The sequence below is a fragment of the Cervus elaphus genome, chromosome X, assembly GCF_910594005.1.
Source record: "Cervus elaphus chromosome X, mCerEla1.1, whole genome shotgun sequence".
Lineage (NCBI taxonomy): Eukaryota > Metazoa > Chordata > Mammalia > Artiodactyla > Cervidae > Cervus > Cervus elaphus.
In genome coordinates, this window is record NC_057848.1 from 29,372,391 (window position 1) to 29,384,757 (window position 12,367).

At 39.5% G+C, this 12,367-nt stretch overlaps 1 long non-coding RNA gene across 1 annotated transcript in view; it reads left to right on the forward strand.

Annotated features, from left to right (window-relative positions):
- The window catches only part of LOC122690257, a 63,042-nt gene that overhangs the window by 8,340 nt on the left and 42,335 nt on the right, over nucleotides 1-12,367 (forward strand). The window contains exons 2-3 of the long non-coding RNA XR_006340030.1: nucleotides 585-742; nucleotides 3,406-3,538. This is a non-coding gene — a long non-coding RNA (uncharacterized LOC122690257). The remainder of the gene's footprint in view (nucleotides 1-584; nucleotides 743-3,405; nucleotides 3,539-12,367) is intronic.

The following is a 12,367-nucleotide window of genomic DNA, read 5'->3' on the forward strand; positions in this document are numbered from 1 at the left end:
TAAGTCTTAATTTGGCAATAAGGAGTTCATGATCTGAGCCACAGTCAGCTGCCAGTCTTGTTTTTGCTGAAGCTTTGTTTAGAGCTTTCCCATCTTCAGCTGCAAAGAATATAATCAATCTGATTTCAGTATTGACCATCTGGTGATGTCCACGTGTGGAGACTTCTCTTGTGTTGGTGGAAGAGGGTTATTGCTATGACCAGTACGTTCTCTTGGGAAAACTCTATTAGCCTTTGCCCTGCTTCATTCTGTACTCCAAGGCCAATAGTGTATGGCAATGTCCATTTACCCTTCATTCTACCAGCATCAGCCATTAACAGCTTTTTTCTTTACTTCCAAATGTAATCTCTTCATTTTTCCCAGGCAGGCCTCAGTGAAGAGTCACCTCAGAAGGTCTGTTCTTAGACTTGTAGGTTCACATGCTCCTTTGCTAGGGTTGCCAGATTTAGCAAGTAAACACACAGGATGCCCAGTTGTACTTGAACTTCAGATGAAGAAAGAAATATTTTCTTGCAATGAATTTACACTAAGAATATTTGTTGTTTATTTTAAATTCAAATTTAAATGGTTTAAATATAATCCAGTAACCCTACACATGGAGTGATCTGGAGGACAACCAAGACACTTCTATCAACAGCCCCAGCTGATTCCCCAGCAGAAGCCAGTACCAGTGCTCATCCATGCGAATGAGCTTTCTTGGATGTTTTAGCCTAGTGGACCCTCCAGCTGACAACAGCCACAGGTGAGACTCCACGTGGAGCAGAAAACCACCCAGCTGAACCCAGTCAACCCACAGTATCCTGAGAGATGAAAATATGGCTATTGTTTTGGTGGTGTTTGTCAAAAAGAAATGGATATCTGAGCCATATGGTGATTTCTCTTTTTCTACAGTTTGTAACCATTGGATAAGACAGGGATTTGCTGACCTGTGGAGGTTTGGTAGGATTTCATAATTTTGGCTATAGTCTGTGTGTGGGTTTATATGTGGGGATAGGTTTTGAACATTTCCTCAATTCCTTTTTGGATTCCCAGGATAAAATTTCATGATGTATGATTTTCATCATACTCTTGGAATTTCAGAAATTTTTTCCAATCCCGTTGCCCAGACAAGGCTTTGCTGCAGCCATGTTTGTGAAGGGAAGAAGAGGGTATTGCTGCAAACTGCTCCCTGAGATGCATAGAAAGCCATATCCTCAGAAGATGGCCTTGTGGGTACACAGTCAGAACAAGCCGAGTTTACCCATTTTGAGAAGAGTTTCTCAAAGAAGGTGTCCTGAAACGCTTTCTCCTGCTACAAGGATAGACTTGCAAGGAAGCCACTCTTCTTGAGTACACATAGGATGCCTTCACTAGAACGCAGAGAGATATGCATTGCAGTCCTGGTTCTTTCTGACTGTCCAGATACATCACTGCAGGGTGGATAAATCTGTGCAGTTCTGGGGTTCGTGAATACAAAGCCCACTTGCCTTGTGTGAAATCTTAGGCACATTCTACAGTATCAGCTTTATAAGGAACAAAGTTGATGTATTTTTCTCCTTAATTTTCATATTTCTTAATCGGTTTGGAGTCAAGATGTGGAAGAATGTATTTCCAGGGCCTCTTAAAAACTCAACCAAATTGGAGCAAAACCGTAGGAATAGTTTGGGAGTCAGTGAGACAGAAAAGAGGAGAAGAGCTGTGGATCTGTTCATAGACCCACTCCTGAGGGCAGAGCAAACATGTGCTCTATAAGGGCAGCTTGCTTCAAGAGTTTGATGGGAGAGGGCCTCTGCTGTGCAACTTGTTTGTTCATCCAACCTCACTAACAGTGGAAATGATTCTCTAGGTAGAGGAGTGAGTTATATAGAGAGGCCTCGTGGGTTTGGTCATGCCTGTTCCTCCATGTAGGAGATAAAATATCAGGAATGGAGGATAAAAATTCCCCAGGAAAAACCAATGTATGCTTTAAATGACTTAGTTTTCTGCCTATTAAATGTTTTAGGTTTGCCTCCCTGAAATGACTCAGATTTCTTCATTGACATTTTTCTCTATGTATCTAGATCATTCAGTCATGTAATCAGACAGTTTATTTCTTTGCAGATGGCTAACTGCTTAGTACGGACTGTGATCGTATACATTAAGTTCACCCTCAGAGGGAGGGCTAACTCATCTCCCCAGAACCTTAGGATATTTCTCTGGGTCTCCATGTTCTAACAACACGTTCCCGGTGGTGGTTTAGTTGCTAGGTCGTGTCCGACTCTTGCGACCCCATTGTCTGTAGCCTGCCAGGCTTCTCTTTCCGTAGGATTTCCCAGGTTAGAATACTGGAGTGGGTTTCCTTCTCCGGGGGATCTTCCTGACCTAGGGATCAAAACCCTCCACCCCTCCCCTACATTGCAGGCAGATTCTTTCACCGCTGAGCCACCAGGGAAGCCCCCTACTGTCTCTTTAAGGCAAATGCAATTCCTGACCACAAGCACAGAATCTGTCCCACCATACTGGACAGAAGATTTTTGCTAGTTTGCCGGGGTCCCAGTCTAGTGGCTCTAATGAGTATGTTTTCTCAGTTGCAGCCTGAAGAGCTGAGGTGTTTTACTTTAAGCTAAAGACAAGGGGGTGCAGGAGGGTGGGAAGGTGTTGGTACTTAAGATGGTGGAGGATCTGCCTGCTCCTGGCGGTTGCTATAGAAACGTGACGTCAACGAGGCGACCTTGACGACATTTTAATGGAGACAGAAGCGCCTGGAGAGGACAGCAGGTTTCGGCCTTAGGTGTTTGGAACGGAGTTGGGAGAGTGAATTCCTGCCGTGGGCGCTGGACCCCCCTGGGGTGTGGGGAGACAAAGTTATCCACACTCAAGTGGCCGCTTTCCCGCTTTGGGTCTCGGTGCCCCGCTGTCTCGTAGGTAAAGCACTGGGGTCCCGCCCGGCCCCAGTGAGTGCGGTGTCCTGCGCCAGGGGCGTCCTGGAGCCACTTTCCTCCTAATGCAGGGGCGCGGGAGGTGAGACAGGTAGCGACTCTCTCTGAGCCTCAGCTTTCCCCTCTGTAAAATGGGGGTAAGAATGCTTTCCCCACAGGATCGCTGAGAACATTCAGTGCTAACACAGGAGTAAGCCGATGGCCCTGTGGTTATTGCGGGATCATGAACGTCTGTATGAATTCAGGCCACTTCTTATTACTTTTTCACCTTGTTGTTAAGGGATAGATGAGAAAAGGAGAAGAAAAAGGCCATGGTGGGAAGCTCATTGTAACATCTGGTTGTTACGATCACTACCTGGTTGTTACGATCACTACCTGGTTGTTTCAGTGGCATTGTAACTACCCAGTGACTAGCATGGTGTGGGGCACAGTTTCTCTGATAAACCGTGGTGATTGCTGGATGTGTCTCTCCCTGTGCAACCCTCATGCCAGTGGCCTTTCTCACCAGGTGTCTGAAGGAGACAGGTTCTGAGGATCAGTGTCCTGTTGACTGATGGAGCTTCTACTCGAAGTTCAAGGGCAGCAGTCCTCAGGAGACCCCAACACTTCACATCTTCAGTTGGATATGACGCCTAACTCAAGTGAGTTCATAGATCTGACAAAAGTACGTTGTGGGATATCTCTGTAAGGTTCACAAACTAGCCTAAAAGTAGCAACTTTTATCTCATCATGGGAATGAGTTTGGCAGGTGGGATTTCATTCCATCGGCTGCTACATGCTTTTTAGTAACTCTTGAGGCCCATCTGAGAGAAGACTTTTTTCCTTTGTGATGAAAAGCAATGGATTGTCCAATTGGGAAGGCAATTTATCTTTAACATTCATTTGTAATAAATATAGTTAAATAAGTAAACATACTTTATAAATAATGATAATCAGTGATTCCCTTGTGTCTCTCAGATGGGTATGCAAATATGCAGTTGTTAGATCTTCCTAACAATTTGACATTGTAATGTAGATTGTTCCCTGTTGCAAATAGGTTTTAGCCCCTTTTATAATGACATGTGTGTTTTTAGAAATACGGACAATTTCCAAGTGCTGGTTTAAAATGTCAGCCATAGAATTTATTATTTAAAAGCAAGCAGTTTTGCTTTAAAGTTTGTCCTAACAAAATGATACTCAGCCACATTGCCTGAAAGAACCAATTCTGTTAAATATCATTATGATTTCCCTGGGATGTAATATTTTTATTTCTATACTTCAGAAAGAAATGAACATCAACTTACCCTAAATATTTGGGTATATTTTATTGCATATGATTATTTTGGTTATATGGAGCATGCCCCATTTGATAAGATATATTATATATATATATATATATCATATAAATCATATAAATATATATAAGATATATTTGATAAGATGTGTTAATACCACAAGAGCACAACTGTAGGAAGTTTTCACCTGATTAATTGCATCAGAGAATTATGAATATATCAATATATTTCAAATATTTTACTGAGGTATGGTCAACATACAATAATACTGTGGATATTTAAAATATATGCTCTAAGTTTTGATATATGTATGCACCTGTGAATCTAATACTACAGTCAAGATAATGAACATATCTATCATCTCAATAGGCTTCCTTGTGCTCCTTAGTAATATGCCCATCAAGCTCTCCTTTGCCTCTCTCTCTACTTCAACCTACCTCATTCATAAGCATCCAGTGACTTTTGTCACTATAGATTAGTTTCCCTTTTCTGTAATGTCGAACTGTCACATTATTTGGATATATGACAATTTGTTGTCCATTCACCTGTTAATGGATATTTGGGTTGTTTCCAATTTGGGGCTCTTGGAAATAAACCTTCTATGAACATTTGTATATAATTCTTTCCTGGGACATATATTTTCTCTTTCTATGTAAGTACTTACAAGCGCAATGGTTGGTAAAATTGGTAGTTGTAAAATTAACTATCTAAGAAACTGCTAAACTTTTTTCCTAAGTAGTCAGAGCATTTTTCATTGCCACCAGCAGCGTATGAGATATGAGGGTTCCATCCTCCACAACCTTGCCAATATTTGGTATGGTCATTCTTTTTAATTTTCGACTTTCTCAGAGGGGTGTAGTGATATCTCATAGTTTTCATTTATATTTTCCTAATGACTAATGATAATGAGCATCTTTTCATGTGCTTGTTTGACAGGTGTTTATCTTAGGTGAAGTATCTGTTCAAATCTTTTGTCCACTTATTTATTGAAGTGTCTGTTTTCTACTGATCTTTGTGAGATTTTTAATTCTGGATGGCAGATCTGCAAATTACAAATATTTTCTCTCATTCATTCAATGGCTTGTCTTTTTATTCTCTCAACAGTGTTCTTAGAAGAACATAAGTTTGAATTTTGTGGAAATTCAGTGCATCAATTTGTTCATTTATGGTTTGATTTTGCTTTTGATGTCATATCTAAGAAATCTTTACCAAACCTAAGGTCACAAGAATTTTCTACTGTATTTTTCTAGAGTCTTAGAATAGTTTTAGCTTTTAAGTTTATGTCAAGGATTCTTTTTGAGTTAACTTTTGTAGGTAGTGCATTATATGGATCAAAGTTCACATTCAGATGCTCAGTTGTGTCCTGTGACCCTGATGAACCATAGCTTGCCAGGCTTTTCTGCCCATGGGATTTCCCAGGCAAGAATACTGGAGTGGGATGCCATTTCCTCCTTCAGGGAATCTTCTCTACCCAGGGATCAAACCTGCATCTCTTGCATTTCCTGCATTGGCAGGTGGATTCTTCACCACCAGTGCCACGTGGGAAGCCCCATCGATCACAGTCTATATTTGTGCATATGGCTATCCAATTGTCCAGTTCCATTTGTTGAATAGACTCCTTTTTCCACTGAATTGCCTTTGTGGCTTTGTTGAAAATCAGTTGTCCATATATGTGTGGGTCTATTTCTGGAATTTTAATTTTGTTCCTTTGATATACATTCCTACCTTCATCCCACTACCACAGTGCCTTGATTACTATAGATTTATGAGTTTTGAAATAAGAAAGTACTTATCCTCTAACATTTTCCTTCTTTTCAAAGTTGCTTTTTGTAGACCAAGGCCTTTGCATTTTCAATGATTTTCAATGACTTTTTAGAATAATCTCATCAATTTCTTTTTTAAAAAAAAAAGAACACTTGGGTTTTTATTAGGATTGCAAGGAATCTCAGTTTGGGAAGAATAGACATCACAATACTGAGTCCTCTGACCATGGAGGATGATATATCCCTTCATTTATTTAGGCCTGCTTTAATTTTTCTCAGCAGTGTTTTACAATGTTCATAGTTTAGGACTTGCAAATTTGTGGATGCAGATGTACACTATAGATTATCTCTATGTAGTTCATACTTTTTGATGATATTGTCATGTCATGTCATTATCATATGTCATGTCATGTCATGTCATTGTCATATTACAATTTCCAGGTAATTATATTTTCACTGAACGTGTCAGTAGCTGACTATTGCTGGGAAATCTTTGTGGTTTAAAGCACAGGTTACTCTAGGATGGAAAAGATACTTGAGTTTTAATACCTATATTAGTCAGAGTTCTCAAAGAGAACCAATGGGATGTATATATAGAGAGATTTATTTTAAGGAAGTGACTTATTAGTTTGTGGAGTCTGGTGGGGGAAGCTGGCAAGCTGGAGACTCAGGAAAGACTTTTAGTTGGAATCTGGAGGTAGTCTGCTGGTGAGTCATGAGAAGCTGATGATGGAGATAAAGTCCAAAGGAAGGAATTCCCTGGCAATCCAGGGGTTAGGACTCCACACTTTCACTGCTGAGGGCCTATGTTCAATCCCTGGTCAGGGAACTAAGCTCTCACAAGCCACGTGATGGCATGGCCAAAAAGAAGAAGAAAATCCAAAGGAGCTTAATTGTGAACCCATGTGGAAATGCAATCTGTGGTTGCAGATGGGAAGGGAGGACCAGTGTATTTTTCAATAATTACATTAACAGATACACCAGCTATCAGAGACCTCTGTATGGCAGACTTTAAATTAATAGTACACTAATGTCAGATGTGTAGGTCAGGATTTTTCCAAGGGTGGTCCATAGACAACTTCATCAAAACTGTCCAGGGTGCCCGTTGAAACAGCCAATTTCTGGGCTCACCTTGGGTCTGCTGTATCTAAAATAGGGAGGTGGATTGGGAAGGTGTGTATGTGTTGAATAATTTCTCCTGTTGGTTGTGATATCATCCAAGTTTGAAAAGCACTGCTGTGGCTTTGCAAGAAGGTGGTGTTAAAATTTTGAATCCTTTAATGTATAATTTTGGTGTCAACTTTTCCCTCATACAACTCAAATTTAAATATCTGCATTTGATCCCAGTAGGTAGAAAAGTCCAACGAAGGTCCATATATTCAAAGCTATGATTTTTCCGATAGTCATGTACGGATGTGAGACAGCTGAGTGCTGAAGAATTGATGCTTTCTAACTGTGGTGCTGTATAAGACTCTTGAGAGTCCCTTGGACAGCAAAGAGATCAAACCAGTCAATCCTAAAGGAAAGTAACCCTGAATATTTATTGGAAAGACTGAAAGTTGAAGCTCCAATACTCTGGCCACCTGATGCAAAGAGCCGACTCATTGGAAAAGACCCTGATGCTGGGAAAGGCTGAGGTCAGGAGGAGAAGGAGGCGATAGAGGATGAAGAATGTTGGATATCATTTTCGACTCAATGGACATGAGTTTGAGCAAACTCTGGAGATAGTGAAGGACAGGGAAGCCTGGTGTGCTGCAGTCCATGAGGTCACAAAGAGTTGTACATGACTGAGTGACTGAACAACAACAAGGTAAAAAAGGGAATAATTCATTCTTTTCAGTAATACTTATTCAGCATTTTATATGGGATGGACTGAAGTAGTTTCCCAAGGCTGCCATGACAAAATACCACAAGCTGGGTGGCTTAAACAATAGAAATGTATCGTCTCACAGTTCTGGAGGCAAGAAGCCTGAAATCAATGTGTTAAGAGGGCCATGAGCCCTCTGAAACCAGTTGGGGAATCTGTCTGAGCTTCTTCCTAGCTTCTGGTGGCAGTCTTTGCATTTCTTGGCTTGGCACTGTATAACTCTAACCTCTGCTTGCATCATCACGCGATGTTATCCCTGTTCTTCTGTCTTCATGCGGCTGTCTTATAAGGACACCAGTCACACTGTTTCAGGGACCACACTACTCCAGTATGACTTCATCTTAACTAACTACATCTGCAACAGCCATAGTTTCAAGTGAGGTTATTTTAGGAAACACTGGGAGTTAAGACTTCAACATATCTTTTTGGGGTGACATTTCAACCCATCATACTCACTGAAGTAGATCCTGGGGATGCAACACAGTGAATAAGAAAGGGCAATATGCCTAGAACTTTTACTCTAGTTTGAGAAACTGGCAATAAGCAGGGAAACAAATCAATAAACAGGGCCATTTTATATGGGAATAAATGCTTGCAACAAATTAAAATCCATTAGTAGAAAATTACAAGGACAGGGATTGTTGTAGACAGAGTTGTCAGTGAAGCTCTTTCTTAGGATGTAATATTCGAGTTGAGTCCAAATGACAAGCTTTATTAAAGACAAATGGAAACTTTATCAAAGTTTGCATGTCCTTATGAAAACTCTACCATTTATTGAGCTGATATTGTGTGCCTCATACCGCTCCAAGTATTTGCATGTATTAATTCAATTTATTATCAAAACAACAATTCATGATGTAAGGACAGTTGTTCTCCTTAGAGGAGGATACTGAGGCCCAGAGAGGTTCTTTCATTCTCTCACAGTTCAGAGAGAGCCAGCTATCCCAAGGTCTCTGCAGTAGAATTTTTTAAATTATGTAATTCCTCACTGTTTATCCTTGTAGAAACCAAAACACAAGGCAATATTTTTTGCCTTGAACTTCTTTCTTCTATGTCAGTTCTTTATAATTGCTGTTTTTCAGATGAGGCAGTTCAGTGGCTATGAGGTGAAGTAAAAGTGTTTGAATTCATACCATTTTAAACATTTATTTATTTACTATTGAAGGGTAATTGCTTTTACAGAATTTTGCTGTTTTCTGTCAAACCTCAACATGAATCAGCCATAGGTTTACATATGTCCCCTCCCTTTTGAACCACCCTCTCATCTCCCTCCCCATCCCACCCCTCTAGGTTGATCCAGAGCCCCTGTTTGATTTTCCTGAGCCATACAGCAAATTCCTGTTGGTTATCTATTTTACATATAGTAATGTAAGTTTCCATGTTACTCTTTCCATACATCTCACCCTCTTCTCCCCTCTCCCCATCCCATAAGTCTATTCTCTATGTCTGTTTCTCCACTGTTGCCCTGTAAATAAATTCTTCAGTACCATTTTTCTAGATTCTGTATGTATGCATTAGAATATGATGTTTATCTCTTTCTGACTCACTTCACTCTGTATAATCGGTTCTAGATTCATCCACCTCATTAGAACTGAGTCAAATGTGTTCTTTTTTACGGCTGAGTAATATTCCATTGTGTATATGTACCACAACTTCTTTATCCATTCATCTGTTGATAGACATGTAGGTTGCTTCCTCGTTCTAGCTATTGTAAATAGTGCTGCCATGAACAATGGGATACATGTGTCTCTTAATTGTAGTTTCCTCAGTGTATATGCCTCGGAGTGGGATTGCTGGGTCATATGGTGGTTTTATCCCTAGTTTTTTAAGGAATCTCCATACTGTCTTCCATAGTGGCTGTATCGATTTACATTCCCACCAACAGTGCAAGAGAGTTCCCTTTTCTCCACACCCTCTCCAGCATTTTTTGTTTGTAGACTTTTTGATGATGGCCATTCTGACTGGTGTGAGGTGATAACTCATTGTAGTTTTGATTTGCATTTCTCTAACAATGAGCAATGTTGAACATCTTTTCATGTTTGTTAGCCACCTGTACGTCTTCTTTGGAGAAATGTCTGTTTTGGTCTTTTTCCCACTTTTTAATTGGGTTGCTTGTTTTTCTGGTATTGAGTTGCATGAGCTGCTTGTATATTTTGGAAATGAATCCTTTGTCAGTTGTTTCATTTGCTATTATTTTCTCCCATTCTGAGGGTTGTCTTTTCACCTTGCTTGTAGATTCCTTTGCTGTGCAAAAGCTTTTATGTCTAATCAAGTCCCACTTGCTTACTTTTGTTTTTATTTCCACTACTCTAGGAGGTGGTCCTAGAGGATCTTGCTTTGATTTATGTCATCCAATGTTCTGCCTATGTTTCCCTCTAAGAGTTTTATAGTTTTTCGTCTTACATGTAGGTCTTTGATCCATTTTGAGTTTATCTTTGTGTATGGCATTCTTTTACATGTAACTGTCCAGTTTTCACAGCACCATTTGTTGAAGAGGCGTCTTTGCCCCATTGTATATTCTTGCCTCCTTTGTCAAAAATAAGGTACCCATAGGTGCATGGGTTTATTTCTGGACTTTCTATCTTGTTCCATTGGTCTATATTTCCGTTTTTGTGTCAGTACCATACTGTCTTGATGACTGTACCTTTGTAATATAATCTGAAGTCAGGAAGGTTGATTCCTCCAGCTCCATTCTTCTTTCTCAAGACTGCTTTGGCTATTTGGAGTCTTTTGTCTTTCCATGTTTTATGAAATTTTTTGTTCTAGTTCTGTGAAAAACACCATTGGTAATTTGACAGGGATCACATTGAATCTGTAGATTGCATTTGGTAGTGTAGTCATTTTCACAATATTGATTCTTCCTGCCCAGGAACATGGAATGTCTCTCCATCTGTTTATGTCATCTTTGATTTCTTTCATTAGTTTCTTATGATTTTCTGTGTACAGTTCTTTTGTCTTCTTAGGTACGTTTACTCCTAGGTATTTAATTCTTTTTGTTGCAATGGTGAATGGGATTGATTCCTTAATTTCTCTTTCTGATTTTTCATTGTTAGTATATAGAAATGCAAGTGATTCTGTGTATTGATTTTGTATCCTGCAGCTTTGCTAAATTCACTGATTAGTTTAGTTTTAGTTTAGTCTCTCAGTCGTGTCCTACTCTTTGCGACCCTGTGGATTGTAGCCTACCAGGCTCCTCTGTCCTCGGGATTTTCCAGGCAAGAGTACTGGAGTGGGTTGCCATTTCCTTCTCCAGAGGATCTTCCCGACCCAGGGATCGAACCCAGGTCTCCCACATTGTAGGCAGACACTTTACTGTCTGAGCCACCAGGGAAGTCTAATTCACTGATTAGATTTAGTCATTTTCTGATACTATCTTTAGGGTTTTCTATGTACTGTATCATGTCATCTGCAAACAGCGAGAGCTTTATGTCTTCTTTTCCAATCTGGATTCCTTTAATTTCTTTTTCTTCTGTGATTTCTGTAGCTAGGACTTCCAGAACTCTGTTGAATAACAGTGGTGAAAATGGACACCCTTGTCTTGATCCTGATCTTAGGGGGAATGCTTTCAGTTTTCCACCATTAAGCATAATGTTTGCTGTAGGCTTATCATATATGGCCTTTACTATGTTGAGGTAGGTTCCTTCTATGCCCATTTTTGAAGACTTTTAATCATAAATGGGTGCTGATTTTTGTCAAAGGCTTTTTCTGCATCTATTGAGATTATCATATGGTTTTTATCTTTCAATTTGATAATATGGTGTATCACATTGGTTGATTTGCATATATTGAAGAATCCTTGCATCCCTGGATTAAACCCAACTTGATCATGGTGTATGAGCTTTTTGATGTATTGCTGAATTCTGTTTGCTAAAATTTTGGTGAGGATTTTTGCATCTATGTTCATCAGCAATACTGGCCTGTAGTTTTCTTTTGTGTTGTCTTTGTCTGGTTTTGGTATCAGGGTGACGGTGGCCTCATAGAATGAGGTTGGAAGTGTTCCTTCCTCTGCAACTTTTTGAAAGAGGTTTAGAAGGATAGGCATTAGCTCTTCTCTTAATGTTTTATAGAATTCTCCTGTGAAGCCATCTGGTCCTGGGCTTTTGTTTTTTGGGAGATTCTTGATCACAGCTTCAATTTCAGTGCTTGTAATTGGCTTGTTCATAATTCCTATTTCTTTCTGCTTCAGTCTTGGAAGATTGAACTTTTCTAAGAATCTTCCCATTTCTTCCAGGTTATCTATTTTATTGCCATATAGTTGTTCATGATAGTCTCTTATAATCCTTTGTATTTCTGCATTGTCTGTTGTAACTTCTCCTTTTTCATTTCTAATTTTGTTGATTAGATTCTCCTCTCTTTTTTTTCTTGATGAGTCTGGCTAAAGATTTGTTTATCTTCTGAAAGAACCAGCTTTTAGTTTTAGTAATCTTTACTACTCTTTCTTTCATTTCTTTTTCATTTATTTCTGCTCAAATCTTTATGATTTCTTTCCTTCTACTAATTTTGTTTTTTTTTTTTTCTGTTCTTCTTTTTCCAGTTGTTTGGTGTAAAGTTAGGTTGTCTATTTGA